This window comes from Physeter macrocephalus, chromosome 21, assembly GCF_002837175.3.
Source record: "Physeter macrocephalus isolate SW-GA chromosome 21, ASM283717v5, whole genome shotgun sequence".
Classification (NCBI taxonomy): domain Eukaryota; kingdom Metazoa; phylum Chordata; class Mammalia; order Artiodactyla; family Physeteridae; genus Physeter; species Physeter macrocephalus.
The window spans coordinates 50,470,358-50,490,931 of NC_041234.1; the positions used below are offsets into that span (position 1 = coordinate 50,470,358).

A 20,574-nucleotide genomic window follows, 5' to 3' on the forward strand; every position below is an offset into this window, starting at 1 on the left:
TAGAAGGTGCTATTTTCTATGGGGGAAAGTCAAAGCTGGATAAGGGAAAATTGTGAGCACATGTAGGAAGCACATACAATTTAAAGTAGGGTGGTCAAGGTAGGCCTTATTGAGACAGTGATATTTGAAAGAGGTGAGAGATATTCATGAGGATATCCAAAGAAGCATTTTCCAGACAAGAAGAGTCAAATGTTATATCTTTTTTCACTAACCACATCTGTTTTAGGTTTTCTGTTTTTCTTTTTTCTCCTTATTTATTATACAGTACTTATTTTCTTAGTTTAGTTTTAAATCTTTCTTTTGATAATTTAGAAAATTTGCCTTTTTTTCTAGTTGTTACATTTATAAACTCAATTTTATTTAATGTTTAATTACTGATTTCTTTAAAAAGTATCTATTGACTTGTTATCATGAGCAATGATAGGAAAAAATCATATCTAATTTTTGTTGATTATACTGTTTTTTGTAGGGTATTAATTAAATATATACTTATGTCTGTTACTTACCTTGCCAGATTTTTTGATCCCCAGCTATAAAAGAAGAAATCCCCCTTCTAGTCCCAACTTTTGCTAGTTATATTATGTTCACATTGATAGTGCTCATAAAATTTAAATTGTTTTCTGTTTAACCATATATGTTCGTAATCTTAGTCCTATAGTTAAGTTGATTTAATGCTCACCATTGGTAATTTTGCATTAGATCCTCCATTCATTTTTTTTGGTGGCCTAAAGATTATCATTCTCCTAAAAAGTCTCAAGAGAACTCTATTTCTCAAGTTCTTGCATGTTCAAAAAATGTGTGAAAATTTTTTGGTGCAGGGAGCAGGAAAAGGATTTGTTATACATGTTGAGTAGGAAAGGTTTGTGACTATACATGTGAAAGATCAAGTTACAGTCTAGTGACTATATTTCTCATTGAACTTCTGGCTAATCAATGATTTGATTTGACTCCTGCTTCTGATTTGCCATTTAGCTCTCAGAGAGTTTGCAAAAGCCTTAGAAGGCAAAATTTAAAAAAGAAACTTGAATAAAAAGTCAATATTAGAAAATAGAACATTTGCCTACTTCACTATGTAAATTAGAAACCAATAACCAACATTAAAATAATAGTTAAATTGTGTTCTCATACATTGGAATATTGCATGATCATTAATAATTAAGCTTTTAAAATGTAAATTAAAGTTCAGGAAAACACTAATGCTATAATGGTAAGGTTTTTTTTTTAAAGCAGGATACAAAATTGTATGCTTGTTAACAGTAAGTGGGGTTTGGAAGAAAGTATTAATTGGTATTATAATTAATTCTTCTCTGCTACATTTACTACTTTTTCATTTATAAAATAAATATTACAGAGGATAATACTTGTAAAGTGCTTAGAACAGTGTCTGGCACACAGAAATAGTACAATATAAGGTGTTTAATAAAAATTAGTGAATTCATATGTGTATGTATTTTGGCAACGAAAGAGCATGATTAAAGGTTACTTACAACAGACCGATGTTCCTCTAGTTCCCCTTCGGGTCCCGCTTCCTGGACAGGGTACTAAAGTTTTTGCAAAATATACCAAAACCATAAAACCTGAACTTCAGCAACCTCATGTCAAGGAATGCTTTTTCATCTCTAATAAGCTTCATCCTTTCATCCTCTGCTTCTCTGTCCTCCAGACCTCTCATTCACTGTCCTTACTTTCCTTTCCCCCACCTCTGTCCTCTCCAGTCCTTTTCCTTCTCCCTTGCCAAGCCCACTCCAATTTCTCCCAGGTCTTGTCCAAACAGTGCTCTGGCCCCACCTCTCCCTCTCCAGCATGCTGTTAACCCTCTCCCCTCCAGCTAGTCAGGACATTCACTGCTCCATGAGCCTGAAGGCCCTCTATTCCCCTTTCCTTGAAGAACCCATCACTGCTTGTCACTCTCTTTCCTGCTTCCCCTCCCTCTTTTCTTCTCCTTTGTCACATTACCACCCCTCTCAACCACTCCATGAACTCCCTCCTTCACTTATTTCTAATGGTGGGACCCAGGGCCTCACTGTGATTTTCATGGAGTCTAGGTAGTTTTACCTTCCTGGTCCCTTTTTCTCTATGATATTCATATATACATAAATGAATAATATTTTACATCTCTTTTGGTATAAGACAAAAATAACCTAGGACAGATTATTATGTATACATTGTTATTATTATAATATTCATTTTCTTCTGATTTTAAAACAAATCAGAACATCATTGTAGACTCTTAAAAGTGTAGTGGGCCCTAGGAACAGTGCATACTATACCCAAAGGATAAACCTGATCTGCTAATAACTCCCAACCAAACCCTCCACCTGGTACCTGAAGGGACAAGGCCATATCCTTAACTCCAATACCCTCAGAAGAAACACAGTGTTTAACATTTGTATTAACTTTTAGAATGAACAAACATAAGGAAAAAGCTTAACTAATCATGTAATTTCCATAAAAGAGAGGCACATTCCAGAAAAGAAAATGCATACTTTAACCCCACTTTGCAGAAGTACATGGCACAATTTATGGATTTAGGGAACATGGTTTTAACTATACCTCACTGATAAACAATAATACAGCTGGGTTTCTGAGTAGATCACTATATCACATAAAATACAGGAGCCTATAAACAAGTTAACAGTCAATAATAATAAATGTAGTTTTGCAGCAAATGTTTATTCTTATGCTAGTAGTTTCTCAAATTACAAATCAAGTGCATTTTAATATAACTTGCTGCATTTCTATAACAAAGAGTTGAAGGCACAGTTAGTGCAAACAGAATAAAGCCCATTCACCAATAAGGCTGGGGAACAGGGGCAATCTCGCTTTGCTTTTTCCAGGGAAAAAAAAAATCTCCAAACACATATATCTCAGTTATCAGTTCTGGTAATTTTTCATGGCTAGAAACTAACAGCAACCTGACAAAAGCCATGAATTCACAATAGCAAGGTTTACATATGCTTAAAGAATTCACTGCCTTCTACATTTCTTTAAAAAGTTTACACTACTGGAGTGCTAGATGGAATGCATTGTTAAATATATTTGGACAAAAAAAATAAAAATATATATATATATATGGACATAGTTTTATACTGAAAGTACCAGGAAGAGACAACACTTTAAGACTGTAAGTAACTTATGGTTAAGTTTTGGTTACTGTAAACACAGGCAGTCTCTTAACCTGGGGGCCCACATACACCAACCTCCCTGCTTCAGCGATCAATATCTTCTGCCTGGGGGTCCAGGCTTTGGCCTTTAGCACCCTCAACAGCAGCCAACCCGTTCTCATGAGTGACTTTGTCATAAGCCAGCTCATTACATTCCCTGATCACCCCCTCTTTCTCGGTCTCAAGTGCTTCTCCTGTGAAGTACAGCACAGCTCTAGGGATGACAAAGGTGCGCAAAGTGTGAGCAATGAAGACGTCTTCCTCATCTTCATCGGCATCCAGACCCCACCGGAGAGCACTGAAGAAGTTGAAGAAGGACTCTCGGGGAAATTCCTGGGTCACTGTGCGCATCAGTCCCCAAAACCTGTGCCTCTGCTTCTTCAGGACCGTTTGCACACTGACGTTCCTTCCCTCCTTCCAGTCTATCTTGCAGCCTATGCAATGCTCCACCGCAGATCCCCTAAAGGGTGGGGGTCAGAGTAATGAAGCTTAGACTTGAGCGTTTAAGTTTTGGTCAGCACTTCATTTGTGAAGTAGTCGTTGGGTTCAAAGTGAAATTCCAGAGTGGAGGCGAGCGGCTCGTCGGGTTTTGAAAACTTGACTTTCACGTCTCGCAAGAGCTTCAGAATGGGCTTGTCATATTTCTGAATGAATGGAGAGATCTCCTTGCCGTTCTTTAAAACTGTGAGCTAGAAATCGGGGATCCCTGTAGGCTCCTCTTTCTCTTCGTCCACATTATGTCCCTCGATTCCTCCATACTCCCCAAACACCTCCTCCACATCCTCTAAATCTTCCTCGCAATATTCCTCCAAGTCCTCATACTCCGGATTCTCCTCCGGACCCTGCATCTGAGCATTAGAATAATCTTCCACCTCATTATAATCATAGTCCTCGGCCTTGGACTTCACCTCACACTCCTCTTTCGTGGGCTCGTAGAGCGCATTGATGATCTGGCGTCTCCTTTCCAATAAGGGCCAATAGATGCCGGCAAATTTCCTCTCGATGGAATGAAATTCCCTCAGGTACTTGGCTTCTAGGCCTGCGAATTGGCCTGAAACTTTTTGAGAGCGTACACTCGGTACTTAACTGCCAGAGGCAGGCTCTCAGTAAAGCCCTCGTCTAAGGAGTACCCCATCAAGGCCTGTGGAGAGGATTCGGCTGCCACCGCGCCGATTAATGGGCCTTCTTCACCGGCTGCACCCTCTTCCCCAAGCCCTTCCCTCATTAGCTTTTTCACAGGAAAAGACTCACCGAAGTGGAGTAGACGGCAGTTGGTTGAGACGTGGGCACCGGCGGGGGCTAAGATGGAGGCAGAAACGGAAGCGGTTGAGGCTGCTGCGGAAGCTGGACTGAGGGGGAGGATGCAACAGAGGGGCAGGCGGTTGCAATACCGGAGCAAGCCTAAGGCTGCAGCCCGAGCAGCCCACTAAATGACCTTTCTCACTTGCTGCCTAAGCAAAAGGAGGAGGTGTCTCAAGCCGATTTCTCAGAGGATGACCCTCTAAACTTTTTTTGCTTCAAGGCTCACCTTATTTGCTGGATAGCTGTGATTGACAAGTTCTTGTCCAATGAATGATTAGATCCATCACATTTCCAGCACCACACCCCCTTCCCAGCGGTAAGGCTCCAAAATTTCTAGACTGGAGGCGTTGAGGACAATCTAATAGAGGAGGAGCAGATTGAGACTAACCTAGATCTTAAGTAAACCTGAGAAAACTTTATCTTAGAAAAGCAAAAAGTACAGGCTAGGGGAGTTGTTAGAGGCCTGAAACGTGACTTCCAAGTCTCTCTTATATGGAAAATTAATAGATCTAATACGGATGACCACTAATTGAGTGTTGTTCAATAATCTTTTCTAAAACGTATATGCTTTCTTTTTATCCCATGTTTAACGAGTATTACAGTTAAAAAAATTCCAAAAGAGCTTAAGGTTGCGGCTATAATGTCAACTGATTACAAAAACAAACAATAGGAATGTCTTTAGCCCGTTGAGATTATTACATTATTTTATCTCCTACTGTAAGGACACATGTGCAGGGCGGGAGGGGGGAGAGTCTTTTATATTCAAATACACGAAGAAGAGAGAAGGGGATAAAACACTAAAATATGAACAATGAAGATCTTTAAGCGATGTTGATTCCCCAGAGATTTATTTTCTAATTTTGGATTTTCAGAATCTCTATGAAGAGTGTACATTCTTTTAAAGTTGTATCAACTCTGATAACATTTACTAGGGAAGAGTGAGATGAGATGGAATGGGGGTAAAGGAGGGCCTATGGTGACCAGTGCCCACAGTTATATGTATGACTAGTTAACACTTAACACCTGAATTATCAATATCCCAGAATACTGCTGCTGAATTGCAAATTACCCTTCTTCCATGCTGGCTGTTTTGGAGGTAAAACAAAAGGATACTCAAATGTGAAGTAACATTCCTAAAAGCAAAACATTTGCCTTGAAATTCTGAATAAATTGGAAATATTCAACGACTTGGCACTAGGGAAAAAGTTAAAGACATGATAATGTATTAACCAGATGGAATAAATTTCCTACGGTAGGGAAACCAACTAGTTTTATCTTGTCCATACTTCAATACTGATCACATATAACTTAAAGATTTTGAATTTTAAAGAGTGTTTGTTATTATATTCCAAATTTAACAGTTAACCGTTTTTTGTGTCATAATCACAGAAATAATCATAGAGTGTTAGTGTATTTCTTTCCAGGTTTTTAGATGTATGTGTGTGTGTGTGTGTGTTTTAATTTAGAAAACTGTAAACACTGTATTATTGCAGTGCTTCTCACTACCACACAACCTCCTTTTTAGATGATAGGTTTCTAAGGATGGGTGACTTGTTGTTTTATAGTTGATGTGGTGCCTGTGCTACTTTCCACACATCCAAATTTCCATTTAAAAATCTTTCTTGATAATAATGAGGGAAAAGGAGAGGACGGGAAGAGAAGAAATGGGAGTAGAAGGAGGAGAAGGAAAACAGGGAAGAAATTCTTCTCATTGGGCTAAAAGACCTATGGTAGAGAGTCACAAAAATTGGAAGGTCCCAGAAGGTGCTTTGTGTAGAGGATGGATCCAGGAGCTTAAGTAGAAAGTAAAGAAAAGATGTTCCTTCCCTCAGTAAACATTATGTAAATATTTAACCACTACAATTTGTCTGTGTGTGCCTGTGTTTGATTAAAACATATTTCATTTAAAAGAGACTGAAGGTAGAAGGTTCAAATAACATATGAAGTTTCAGGCTCATGTGTCAGTCCCATAGTTCTATAATTATGAATCCTACATTGCTTGTTTCTGTTTTTAATTCTATAATTAGAAAATTAATTTTCCTCTTCTGATAAATATAATACAAGCTCATTTTAGAAAATTTGGAAAGTAAGAAACTTGTGGTAGGTAATAAAACCACTAGCAATCTCACCATTCTGAGAGAACTAATGTGAATATATTGATGCCTTCCCTTCTTTTCCTCTTTGGGTATGAATAACAAATAGAGATTTTGAAAAATTGAGATCACATAGTATTGACTCTTCCATACCTGCCTTTTTTTCCCTTTTAGGTTCCTATCAAAAGGATCTTCCCATGTCAATAAATAGTCGTCAGAATTACCATTTTAAAGATTATTCACTGATATTTAAGTGATTTGAATAATTTAATAATAATAAATGAATAAAAATAAAAGATTCATTCATGTGACTTGTTTGCAAATTTCGCTTTATAGCCATATAAGAAGTCTTCAAACCAAAAGGGAAATACCTGATTACATTACACAAAATTAAATATTGCCATGAAGTATCCAATATATACTAGGAACCCAAATTTGTTTTCTTTTTCCTAATCTTTCCTTTGATCTAGCTATCTATGTACACACACACACCACACACACACACACCTCTAACTTGCATAGACAAAGTGTAAAAGGTGACAAAGATTCGCTCTTTGACCAAACTTTAGACAGTTTCCTCTAAGCCCTCTTTATGAATAGGCCTTTTCAAAATTGTCCTCAAGCCTACCTGGTTTGATTTTAGTAAGAATCCTGCTAAGCCAGTTTAGAGAGAACCTTCCTACCCTTGATATCTGATCAAATTCCTCACCCCCCACCATCCCCCACGTGATAGCTGATCACCCTGGCCTGTCTTCAGCAAGAATCCTTTTAGATCAGTTTAGCAAGAATTACCCCTATTCTTGATGTCTTCTGTTAGTAATTTTCCATCCACTTACCCCTCCAACCTGCTCCTTGGCTATAAAGCCTCACTCGTTCTTGTACTTGGAGTTGAGCCAGATCTCTCTCCCCTATTGTAACAGTCTTAATACCTATCATAATAGTCCTGAATAAAGTCTTCCTTACCATTTTAATGAGTGTCAGATTAATTTTTCTTTAACAAAGGTTAAATAACACAGAGCCAATAGTTGCTACACCTGGAATTGTGGAATTTGGAGTAATTTCAATGCTTTGTTTTTCTATTCGTTTATTAGTATTTCCTAACTATATTTTCACAATTCATACTCAATTTGCATAATTAGAGACATGAATAAATAAATTATGAATAAATGAATGAATTAGAGGAGAATAAAGAAGAAGCCCAAGTCTTTCCAACAGTAAACAACTCATCTCCCTGCAGAAAGAGCTCAACTCACCAGAGAGATTCAGGTAGTTTGGCCACAGTAAAATAATCTGCTACTTTCAGTGTCTTCTGTCCATAGCAGGCCCCAGTTAGCTTACACTTTTTCTTTGAATATATGGCTTAAGTATCTTGCACACCCTAAGGATTTCAAAACACTCACTGCCCATCATCTAATTTCTAGATGGCAAGTAGACTAAAATTTTTGGACGTCTATCATCCTAGAAATGTTACCAGCTGGCTTCAACTTTGAGAAAGGAAACTGGTTTTCAGAGAATTAAGAAGGTTAAGACGCATATTCTCATGATATCCAAATGCAATGACAGAAACACAAATAACACTATTGAACTATTTCTGTTTAAACTTACAGTTCTAGTTGCAATGACTATATTGTTCCAAATGAATATATGACTTATGCACATTACAATTATACAAAGTAGTTAGAAAAGTTTTTTATTTGGCATGAAGTAACAATTCAATAACTACTGCTCTTTCCTTGAAAAAGTTTTTTCCCCTAAATTTCCATAAGGACAAATATAAATTTCCAATTTCCAAACAGTGCAGGTTGCTTTAGCTTATCTTTCATTTAACTATGGAAAATTATGCCTCTTTTATAAATATCACGGAACTTCAATTAGCTGACAATAAAAGTCCTACATAGCCCTATAATATTTCTAATTTTAAAAGAATGGAATAAAATCAGAAAAACAGGTTGACAAGTATTGGATGCACACACTTTTTGGCAGTTTATTTTTTATCTATCTATTTATGTCTGTCTGTCTATCTATCTATCTAGACACACCCTTTAGCTGTGTGGCACGTGAAAGTAGATACTCCAAACACGGGGCAAATTAAATCACATGGATCTATTTCAAGATATTAGGTTTAGAAAAATCAATCCATGGGTTTCCAAAAAATCCAAAATCTCCAGTGAATTGACTAAACTGTCTTCTGATGACAACATAGCTGATACAAATATGTCCCCCTTGGAATCTGCATAACAGAATGAAGGAAATGGAAAGTCAATGAGGCCCTAGGTTTGACTTCTTTATGCATAGATGTCAAATGCTTTCACTGGGCTTTTTTTTTTTTTTTTTTTTTTTTTTTAGCGGTACGCGGGCCTCTCACTGTTGTGGCCTCTCCCGTTGCGGAGCACAGGCTCCGGATGCGCAGGCTCAGCGGCCATGGCTCATAGACCCAGCCGCTCCGCGGCATGTGGGACCTTCCCGGACCGGGGCACGAACCCGTGTCCCCTGCATCGGCAGGCAGATTCTCAACCACTGCGCCACCAGGGAAGCCCTCACTGGGCTTTTAAATTCCCAGTATACTCATATCACCTCACCACCAAAAACAACTGTCCCACTAATTGACCTCCCAATAAAATCTTCTATAAAATAAACAAATGGACATTTGTTTCCACAGACAAAGTCACACCAGTCTTACATCTTACATAGATTATGTTTAATGGATGTTCCTATTATTAAACACATATGAATAAAAAATGAAAACTCTATTACTTACAAATTCAGCTAATTTTTCATGTTATAACTTCCCTGTCCTTTGTGGCCTTACTATCATTTAAAGTCAAAATGAACTTTTAGAAAATAAAAGACCATTTATTTCTAACTTACAGATAGAAACTACTTATTTTTCCAAAAGCACCCCCAATCTTTTTCAAAGTGTGTTTTATAAATGCAGTTTTGTTTGGAGCTTGAGAATTTTATTGTAAAATCTTCACAGCATATTTTCTCCTCTAGCTTCTCCACCTGGAAAATGATGCCTTGGGTCATATGGTCAATCAGTAGTAATATTGGAAATAAATCTCCTATCTCCTGAGTCCCTTCCTATGTTCTATCTAGACAAGTTAAATTTATAAAAATCATCTAGGAAAATTTATCAAAATAATCCCAACAACAGGAAAAATTCCTACATAGCATAAATCTGAGAAAAGAAAAGCAGCTATTGACACCAGGGGCTGGTCTGGCACACAAGTAGTTCTTGGTGCTCTTCTGTTGAATATAAATAATCTTACACCACCAACATAAGAGAACGCCACTCTGTGACCATAATGAACCAAGATAAAAAGGACACGACTTAGTAATAATGTCTGAACACAGAAAAATACATGGACATTTTCCAAAGCACAAAAATGACCGAACATGCCCCTGTCCTGGCCAACATGAGTAAATGATGCTACTTTACCAATTAGTTTTCGCCTCATTTTAATCGCCCTTATTTTTAGATAACACATTTTAAAAGTATAAAGTCATAGAATTGCCTCCACCTCCTGACATCACCCAATCCAGAGTAAAGCCTAGCTTGCTTAAATCTTCTCCCTAATCACCTAAAACAAATGCAAATCCTATAATAAATCCTTTTGAACATCCACTGTATGGGGGTGTTCAAGACAACTCAGACTTTCGCTACTGATCATAGGACTCAGCATATAGTCATAGTGACAGCCAAAATGTATTATAGTAAAGGATACAAATCAAAATCAGGGAATAGGCCTATGGGTCAAAGGCTAGAGGAGACCAAGAGCTTCCAAGAGTCTTTTTTGAGAGATGTCTCACCATACGCACTTAATTTCTCCAGTAATGAATTTCTCCAGCAGTGAGCTGGGAAGCTCACTAGAAACTGAGTGACCAAGGTTTTTATTGGAGTTTGGTCATGTAGGCCCCTAATGTGGCCTCCCATAAGGGGACTTACTGCCCCAGTCTGGTCCAATTAATTCAGTTTAGTCCTTGGTTTTTTAAGAAGACTGTCTGAAGGTGATCAGTTCCAAACAGTTTTGCTTGTCCATGACTCCATATCATCTGCTTTGTGAGTGTGAAGGACATCTGGAGGTGCTCTGCATGGAAAATGCAGCAGGATACCCCCTGCTGTCTCATAGTCAGCATGGTCAGGTGTGAACTTAGGCTCCATAGTCAGTTTGAATTCAAAACACTCTGAGCAACTTAGAAGATAACATTGGTGCTTTTATTGAGGGGAGGGAAGTTTTCAGGTACAGCTCTGAAAAACAAAGGTCTCTATTTTCTTATCCATCCACCCATCCCCAATCCCACTCTCATGTTTCCCTGGGTACCTGTTTTTTTTTCTTAGTTATTATAAAGTCAGTGTGTCTTATTCAGTAATCATAATTTACATTTCTCCCATATTTTCATCTCGTCCAGACCATTCACCTGGATGAGTTTTATGAAAGAAGGACCAAAACATTTTCACAGAAAAACAATTTTACATAACTTAACCGGATCATGTTCTGACCAAAGCCCTAATTTTCAAATAATTTCAAATTGTGTTTATATAATGTTTAATCAATTTGTCCTGATCATTTATCCAGTGAGAAGCCACAAAAAGAGCAATGCCATTCTGGAGACATCTGTATTGAATAAACAAAGTACTTTACTAAGGTGTGAGTACCAAGAGAAAGGTGAGGGAAGTAGAGTCAGGCTACCAGTCTACTGTTGTAAAGTGCAACTAATCCAGAAAGTCAAACACTGCAAGCCATCAACATCCAGCTGTGGATTAAAAATGTTGCCTACCATATAAGTAAACAAAAGATGTTGCAGCCATCAAGCCATCAGCACTGCAGCCACCTACTATACCCAAAGGGGATTCAGGATGGAGAAAAGCAGGATACTGGCCCTACGTAGTTAAGATGCATAGCAACGGAATGATTTCAATGAGCCCAAAGTCTTGCATCTTCCCATATATAGAAGAGCACTAAATTCATTAACTTGAGATGTCTGGTTTTCTTTAATTAACAGTAATCTGTTGATGTTCCGACTACCTGGTTTTTGAGAGGCTGTCTTCTGGGCTTAAGTCCTCAGTTTTGTCTGCCAAAATAACCCCATAATTCTCAACTTTTAGGTTGTGCATTTTTTCAGTCGACACAACCATCTCCACTAAAGGGTCAAATGTCCAATCTGTCACGAGTAGGTAGAGGAGTCACGGTCCTGTGCTATGCCCTCCTCCAACTTGCAGCTTTCAAATTTAATAACAAGTTAAGAATGCAATTATTTGTGTGTGTGATAAGAACATACCTCAATAAAGTGGTTTCTTTTAAAAATGCAACTAGTCTCTGTGTAAGAAATAAAGAGTCATTCAATAGCTCAATTTTAGGAGGTCCCAATAGATGATAAGCCCTTTTCTGTGGGCATTTTTATGTTACCCAAATGGTCCACCCAACATCCAGGATATTTTCATAGTTGATGCCCCCACAGAGGGGTGTTCTAAATCTGCAACAGTATCAGAGTCTGTGTTCTCCTTTTTGAGTGGAGCAATTTCATCCAGTTTTAGTTCAGCATAGTTAATGCTGAGACGGAAGCAGTTCACTGCAAACAATATTAGGTTTCAGATATAAAGTACAGGCAATTAGCATTTGTGAATTCAGAATTCCAACCAAGCAAGAGACTTTTCTTTGGCATCAGAAAACAAGCTGTGTTGCAGGACCATAGAGTTGTGTTCCAAGTTCAAGGGTCAAGCAAGGCTTTGCAAAGCCCTTTTTATCTTGTCAGGCTTAGAATCCAGATTGACCTCAAAAGTGCACACATCAGGACAAAATTTCAACAGACTCCAATGGTCAGACATTTGATTTCCACAAGGGCTTATTAGGTGACTAAAAACTCATTTTTAGAAAAATATAGAGGAAAAAGGATAAGAGTGACATTGAAACATCTCTTCAAAAACCATTAAAATAAGAAGAAAGTAGAGTGAGATATATAAATTGTTGAAAGAAAAAAATGACCCCAAATCCACCAACCTAGAACTTTGTTAGCAAAATTAACATTCAAAAATGAAGGAGAAATAAAGACTTTTCTCAGGCAAACAAAAATTGAGGGAATTTGTCACCAGTAAACTTGCCTTGCAATAAAAGCTAGAAAACGTTCTCCAGAGAGAATGAAAATGATATAGCTTAGTAACCTGTCCTATATAAAGATAAGTGTTCAAGAAGGAATAAGTAAAGGTGAAATAAAACCATTTGTTTTTCTCTTTATTAATTGATTTAACAGATAACAGTTTGTTTAAAATAATAATAGCTACAATGTATTGGGTGATTATAGCTTATGAAAAAGTGAAATGAATGACAGCATAATAAAGAATGATAGGGGGGATTCCCTGGTGGCGCAGTGGTTGAGGGTCCGCCTGCCGATGCAGGGGACACGGGTTTGTGCCCCAGTCCGGGAAGATCCCACATGCCACGGAGCGGCTAGGCCCGTGAGCCATGGCCGCTGAGCCTGCGCGTCTGGAGCCTGTGCTCCACAACGGGAGAGGCCACAGCAGTGAGAGGACCGCGTACCGCAAAAAAAAAAAAAAAAAAAGAATAAGAATGATAGAGAAGAATTGGAACACTGTTACATAGTACCTGAACTATCTATGAAACAGTATAATGTTATTTGAACATAGACCTAAATTAGTTGTAAATGTATATTGTAAACTCTAGGGCAAACACTAAATTAAAATAAATAGAATTATAATAGATATGTTGAAAGGAGAGAATATGGAATCACATAAAAAGCCCAATTAAACCACATAAGGTTAAAGGTGAGTGGAAGACAAAGAAAAAAAAGAAACAAAGAACAAGGAGAGTGAATAGAAAGCAGCTACACATATGGTACATATTATTTCAACCATATCAATAACCACTTTAAATATGAATTGTTTAAAAACACTCTCTTAGTCTTTTTGGGTTACTATAAGAAAAGTAGGGACTTCCCTGGTGGTCCAGTGGTAAAGAATCCGCCTTCCAATGCAAGGAACGTGGGTTCAATCCCTGGTCAGGGAACTGAGATCCCACACGCAGTGGGGCAACTAAGCCCACGTGCCACAACTACTGAGGTCATGCGCCTCAATGAGAGAGCCTGCATGGCACAAACTACAGAGCCCACACACTCTGGAGCTCACATGCCACACTTGAGAGAGAAAACCCACACACCACAACTAAAGAGAAGCCTGCACGCCACAACGAAAGGTCTCACATGCCTCAACAAAGATCCCACATGCTGCAGCTAAAACCCAACGCAGCCAAAAAAATAAATATTTTTAAAAAAACATCCATTGATAGTTCTTAATTCAATCTTAACAAAAAAAAAAAGAAAAGAAAAGTACCATAAACTGGGTGGATTATAAAAACAAACATTTATTTCTCACAGTTGTGGAGGCTGTAAGTCCAAGATCATGGTACTGGAAGATTTGGTGTCTGGCGAGAGCATGCTTCCTGGTCCATAGGTGGACATCTTTTCACTGTAACCTCATGTGGTGGAAGGGACAACTGACTTTTCTCAGACCACCTTTATAAGAGCACTAATGTAATTCATGAGGGCTCTGCAATCCCAGACAAAATCCCAGCAAGTTATATTGTGCATATTGACAAACTTATTCTAATATTGATATGAAATGACAAAATAGACAACACAATGCTGAAAAAGAACAAAGTTGGATAATGGATATTGCCCATCTTTAAAATATGAGATAAAGCTACAGGTAACAATTTCTGTAAAAAATGCCATTGAGGTTTTGATGGGGATTATACTGAATCTGTAGATTGCTTTGGGTTGTATATTCCATGAACACAGGATGTATTTCCATTTCTTTGTGTCTTCTTAATTACTTTCAGCAACGTTTTATAATTTTCAGCATACAAATTTTCTCCTCCTTTGTTAAGTTTATTTCTAAGTATTTTATTCCTTTTGGTGCTACTGTAAATGAGATTGTTGTCTTAATTTCCTTTTCAGAAAGTTTCTTATTAGTGCATAGAAACACAACCAATTTTATGTTAATTTTGCATCTTCATCTTTGCTAAATTTTTTATTAGTTTTATCATTTTTTTTGTGGAGTCTAGGGTTTTCTACATAAAATCACATCATCTGCAAACATATAGTTTTTACTTCCTCCTTTGCAATTTGGTTGCCTTTTCTTTCTTTTTCTTGTCTAATTGCTTGGGCTAGAACTTCCAATACTATTTTGAATAGGAGTGATGAGAAAAGGAGCACTCTTACCTTATACCAGATCTCAGAGGAAAAACTTTTAAGTTTTTGCCTGTTGAGTTTGATATTAGCTGTGGGCTTGTTATATATGGCTTTTATTCTGTTGAGATACTTTTTCTCTATACCCAGTTTGCTGAGAGTTTTTATTATGAATGGATATTGAATTTTGCCAAATACTTTTTCTGCATTTGTTGAGATATCATGTGATTTTTATTCTTCATTTTGTTAATGTTGTGTATTGCGTTAACTGATTTGCTTATGTTGAACCCTCCTTGCATCCCAGAGATAAATCCCACTTGACTGTGGTGTGTGATCCTTTAAATGTGCTATTGAATTTGGTTTGCTAGTATTTTGTTCAGGATTTGTACATCTATGTTCATCACGGTTATTGGTCTGTAGTTTTACTTCCTTGTAATGTCTTTGTCTGGCTTTGGTGTCAGGGCAATGCTGGCCTTGTAAAATGAGTTTGGAAATGTTCCCACGTTTTCAATTTTTGGAAGAATTTGAGAAGGATTGGCATTAATTATTTAAATGTTTGTTAGAATTCACAAGTGAAGCCATCTGGTCTTGGACTTTTCTTTGTTGGGAGGTTTTTCACCTATGATTCATATGGAACCAAAAAAGACCCCAAATAGCTAAAGCAACTTTGAACAAGGAAACCAAGGCTGGACGTATCACACTTCTTCATTTCAAAATATACTACAAAGCCACAGTAGTTAAGACAGTGTGTACTGGAATAAAAACAGACATACAGACCAATGCAACAGAATAGAAAGCACAGAAATAAACCCACAGATATAGACAACTGATCTTCAACAAAGGATCCCAAAAATACACAATGGGGAAAGACTAGTTTATTCAACAATGTTGGGAAAACTGATATCTACTTGGAGAAAAATTGTATTGGACCCCTATCTTACATGATACACAAAATACAACTCGAAAGGGATTAAAGACTTAAACAGAAAACCAGAAACTGTAAAACTCATTGAAGAAAACATAGGAGAAAAGCTTTTTGACATTCGTCTTGGAAGTGATTTCTTTGCCACAGGATATGACACCACAAGCACAGGCAAAAGCAAAAATCAACAAATGGGATTGCATCAAACCAAAAAACCTGTGCACAACAAAGGAAGCAATCAACTGAGTGAAAATACAACCTACTGAATGGAAGAAAATATTTGCAAACCATACATCTGGTAAGGGATTAGTATCCAAAATACATGAGGACTTATACAACTAAAAACAAAGTAAGGTGGTAAGGGAGAAGGTCAGGGACAAAAAAGTATGACATACATGAAACAACAAAATAGCAAAATCTAAGCTTTTTTCCTAACAGTAATTATTTCATCTAAATGGATTAAACTCCTCAATGAAAGAAGCACAGTTTGGTAGAATGGATATAAAAAAAATGATCCCACTATATGCTGACTGTAAAGACTCTCTTTATATCTAAAGACATACTTATGTTGAAAGTAAAATAGTCTAAAAAATATTCCATGCGTATAATAACTAAAAGAAAGCAGGGTACCTATATTAATATCAGATAAAAGAGACATTAATTTAAAAAATGTTTCAAGAGACACAAAAGGAAGGGTCTTATATATCAATAAAAGGGTCAATTCGCCACGAAGATAAAACAAACATATATATAACCAGAACCCATAAATAAATATGACAGTGGTGTCATTGAAGAAATAGTTCTATAGTAATAGTAGGAATCGTCTTAAAACCCTACCTTCAATAATAACACCAGACAGAAGATTAATAAAGAAATAGAGGACTTGAACAACACTATAAACCAATTGCATGTAGTAAGCTTATATAGAACACTTCACCCAACAAGAAGCAGAACATACTTTTTCTTAAGTGCACATGGAAGAGTCTCTAGTATAGATCATATGTAAGGACACAAAACAAGTCTTAGTAAATTTAAAAAGATAGAAATCACACAAACTATCTTTTCCAATCACAACGGAATGAAACAAAAAATAAAACCAATAGGAGAATGAAAAGGGAAATACACAAATATGTGGATATTAAACAATATACTCTGTAATAAATGGGTCAAAGAAGAAATCATAAGGGAAATTAGAAAATATCTTGAGACAAATGAAAATGAAAAGACATTCCAAAATTTATGGGATGGATTAAAGCAGCGCTAAGAGGGAATTTATTGCTTTAAATGCTTACTTTACAAAAAGAAGAGCTATTTCAAATCAATAACTTAACATTACATCTAAAGGAATTTGAAAAAGAACTAACTAAAACTAAAACTAGCAGAAGGAAATAAAGATTAGTGCAGAGATAAAGTATTGAAGGAAAAAACAACAGAGAAAATCAATGAAACCAAAAGTTGGACTTTAAAAAAAATCAATAAAATTGGCAAAGCTTCAGGTAGGCTGAATAAGAAAAAAAGAGACAATATTCACATTACTAAAATTATAATAAAAATGAAAGAGAGGACTTTTGACTACCAAGTTTATAGGAATTAGCAAGATTATAAGAGAATTCTATGAACAATGATACATCAACCAATTAGATAACCCAGATGAAATGGACAAACTCTTAGGGGTATATAACATACCAAGACTGAATCATGAAGTGCTAGAAAATATGAATAGACCTATAACCAGAAAGGAGATTGAGTCAGTAATCAAAATCTTCCCAATGAAGAAAAGTCTAGGACCGGATATCTTCACTGGTGAATTCTACCAAACATTTAAAGAAATAATACCAATCCTTCTCAAACTCTTCTAAAAAATTGAAGAGGAGGAAACACTTACTAACTCATTTTAGCAGGACATCTTTACTCTGATACCAAAGAAAGACAAAAACACTACAAGAAGAGAAAACGACAGACCATTATCCCTTATAAATATTGATGCAAAAATCCTCAACAAAGTACTAGCAAAGTGAATTCAGCAATGTTAAAAGGATTATATACCATGACCCAGTGGGATTTATTCCTCAAAATGCAAGTGTTGGCCTGAAACAAACAGACTACCAGATATTTCTCCAGGAAATATGGATTTATTCAGGATCAGCAGAGAATTGCAATTCAGCATCTGCAACCATGGTGATCCACATGCAAGTCCACACACGGCAAGGAAAGGAGAAGGCCTTAATAAGGAGAAAAAAGAAGGTTGGGAGGGCTATAGTAAACAAAGGCTCCATGGCTTTTCATTGTCTGACACCTTGCCAGAAAAAAAAAGGAGTCTTTCTTCTTCCTGTTGAACTCAGTTATTGTCACAAAGCATGAGAACGCCCCTTCTGGTCTCCCAAATCTATTTAATTTAGGTTTCTGTTCATTAATTTTTCACACCAGGATGGTTCAACATATGAAAATAATCAGTGTTATACACTACATTAACAGAATGAGGAAAAAACTCACATGATCATCTCAATTTATGAAGAAAAAGCATTTGACAAAATTCAATACACTTTCATGTTAAAAAACAAACACTCAACAAACTAGGAATAGAAAGCAATTACTGGAATATATGTTATGGGTATAATGAAAAGCCCACAGCAAACATCATAGTGTTGGAAGACTGAAAGCTTTTCTTTTAACATCAGGAACAAGATAAGGATGCTCACTTTCACCTCTTCAATTCAACATATTATTGAAAGTTTTATTCAGTTCAATTAGGCAAGAAAATGAAAACAAAATGACATTCAAATTAGAAAGAAGTAAAATCACCTCTGTTTACAGATGACACGATCATATTTGCAGAAACCCCTAAAGATTCCACAATTTTGTTAGAACTAATAATCAAATTCAGCAAAGTTCCAGGATACAAAATCAATACACAAAACAGTTACATTTTCAGGCACTAGCAATGAACAATTCAAAAGAGAAGAGAGCATTCCATAATTCCATTTATAATAGCATCAAAAAGAATAAAATATTTAAGAATAAACCTAACCAAAGAGGTGAGAGATTTGGACACTGTAAACTATGAAATATTGCTGAAAGACAGAAATAAACATAAGGACATCCCATATTCATGGAGTGGAAGAATCAATATTGTTAAGATGTCAATACTACCCAAAGCGATCTACAAATTTAATGCAATCCCTATCAAAATCCCAATTATAACTTTGTGAAAATAGAAAAATCCATCTTAAAATTCATATGGAATCTCAAGGGACTTTGAATAGCCCAAACAATCTTGAAAAGGAAGAACACTGTTGGATGACTCATATTTCCTGTTATCAAAACTTACTACAAGGCTACACTAATCAAAACAGTGTGAAAATGGCATAAAGACAGACCTACTATAAGAATAGAATGGACCAATGGAATAGAATAGACTCTCCAGAAATACACCCTCGCATATATGGTCAAATGATTTTTTACAAGGTTGCTAAAATAATTCAATGGGGGAAAGGAGAGTCTTCAACAAATTGTGCTGGAAAAATTGGATATCCACATGCAAAAGAATGAATTTGGACCCTTACCTTCCACCATATACAAAAATTAACACAAAATGGATCAAATACCTAAATGTAAGATCTGCAACCATAAAACTCTTAGAAGAAAACATAGGGGCAAAGCACCATGACATTGGCATTGGTAATGATTTTTTGGATACGACACGAAAAGCACAGGCAACAAAAGAAAATATAAATTGGATTTCACCAAAATCAAAAAGCTTTTTGCATCAAGGATACTATTAACAGAGCTAAAAGGCAACCTTAGGATGGGAGAAAATATTTGCAAATAATATATCTGATAAGGCATTAATATACAGAATATACAAAGAATGTTTATGATTCAACAACAACCAACAAAAGCCAATTCAAAAATGGATAAAGGACTTGAATAGACATTTCTCCAAAGAAGATATACAAAAGGCCATGAAGCACATGAAAAGATGCTCAACATCACTAATCATTGGGGAAATTCACATCAAAAACACAATGAAATACCACTTTACATCCAATATGACGTCTGTTATTGAAGAAAACCACAGAAAATAGTATGTATTGGCAAAGATGTGGAGCAATTTGAACCCTTGTAAAATGGCACAGCCATAGTGGAAAACAGTATGGCAGTTCCTCAAAAAATTAAACATTGAATTATCATATAATCCAGCAATTCCACTTCTGGATATATACCCAAATCAGGGTCTCAAACATATTTGTACACTCATGTTCATAGCAACATTACTCACAATAGCCAAATGGTGGGGGGAAAAAACAAATGTCTATCGACGGTTGAATAGATAAACAAAATGTATTTTACATGTACAATCTAATATTATTCAGCCTTTAAAAAGAAGGAAACTCTAATATATGCTACAATATGGATGATTCTTGAAGACACTGTGCTAAGTGAAATAATTCAGACACAAAAGGACAAATATTGTATGATTCCACTCATATGAGTTACCTGGAGTAGTCAAATTCATGGATACAGATAGTAAAAAGATAGCTTCCAGAGGCTGGGGGCTGGAGGAATGGGGAGTTATTGTATAATGAATACAGAGTTTCAGCTTGGGAAGATAAAAGGCTCTGGAATGAATGGTTGTGATTGTCTCACAATAATGTGAATATACTTAATATCACTGAACTGCACACTTAAAGTGGTTAAAATTATAAATTTTATATTATGTATATTTTACCAATATAAAAAAATGGAGGAAACTGTGTATGGGGGGGTAATATGGGAACTTCCTATACTATCTGCTCAATTTTAATGTATATCTTCAACTGTTCTAAAAATAGTCTATTAATACAACAAATAGGTTATAAATTCTTTAAAAATCTCCTATAATTTAGATGCC

General features: G+C 36.3%; 1 long non-coding RNA gene and 1 pseudogene across 2 annotated transcripts in view; both read right to left on the bottom strand.

Moving 5' to 3' along the window:
- LOC114484720 (uncharacterized) overlaps positions 1 to 20,574 on the bottom strand; it is a 95,710-nt gene that overhangs the window by 65,430 nt on the left and 9,706 nt on the right. The window lies entirely within an intron of this gene.
- On the bottom strand, positions 2,385 to 4,579 carry LOC102991246 (nucleosome assembly protein 1-like 2; annotated as a pseudogene).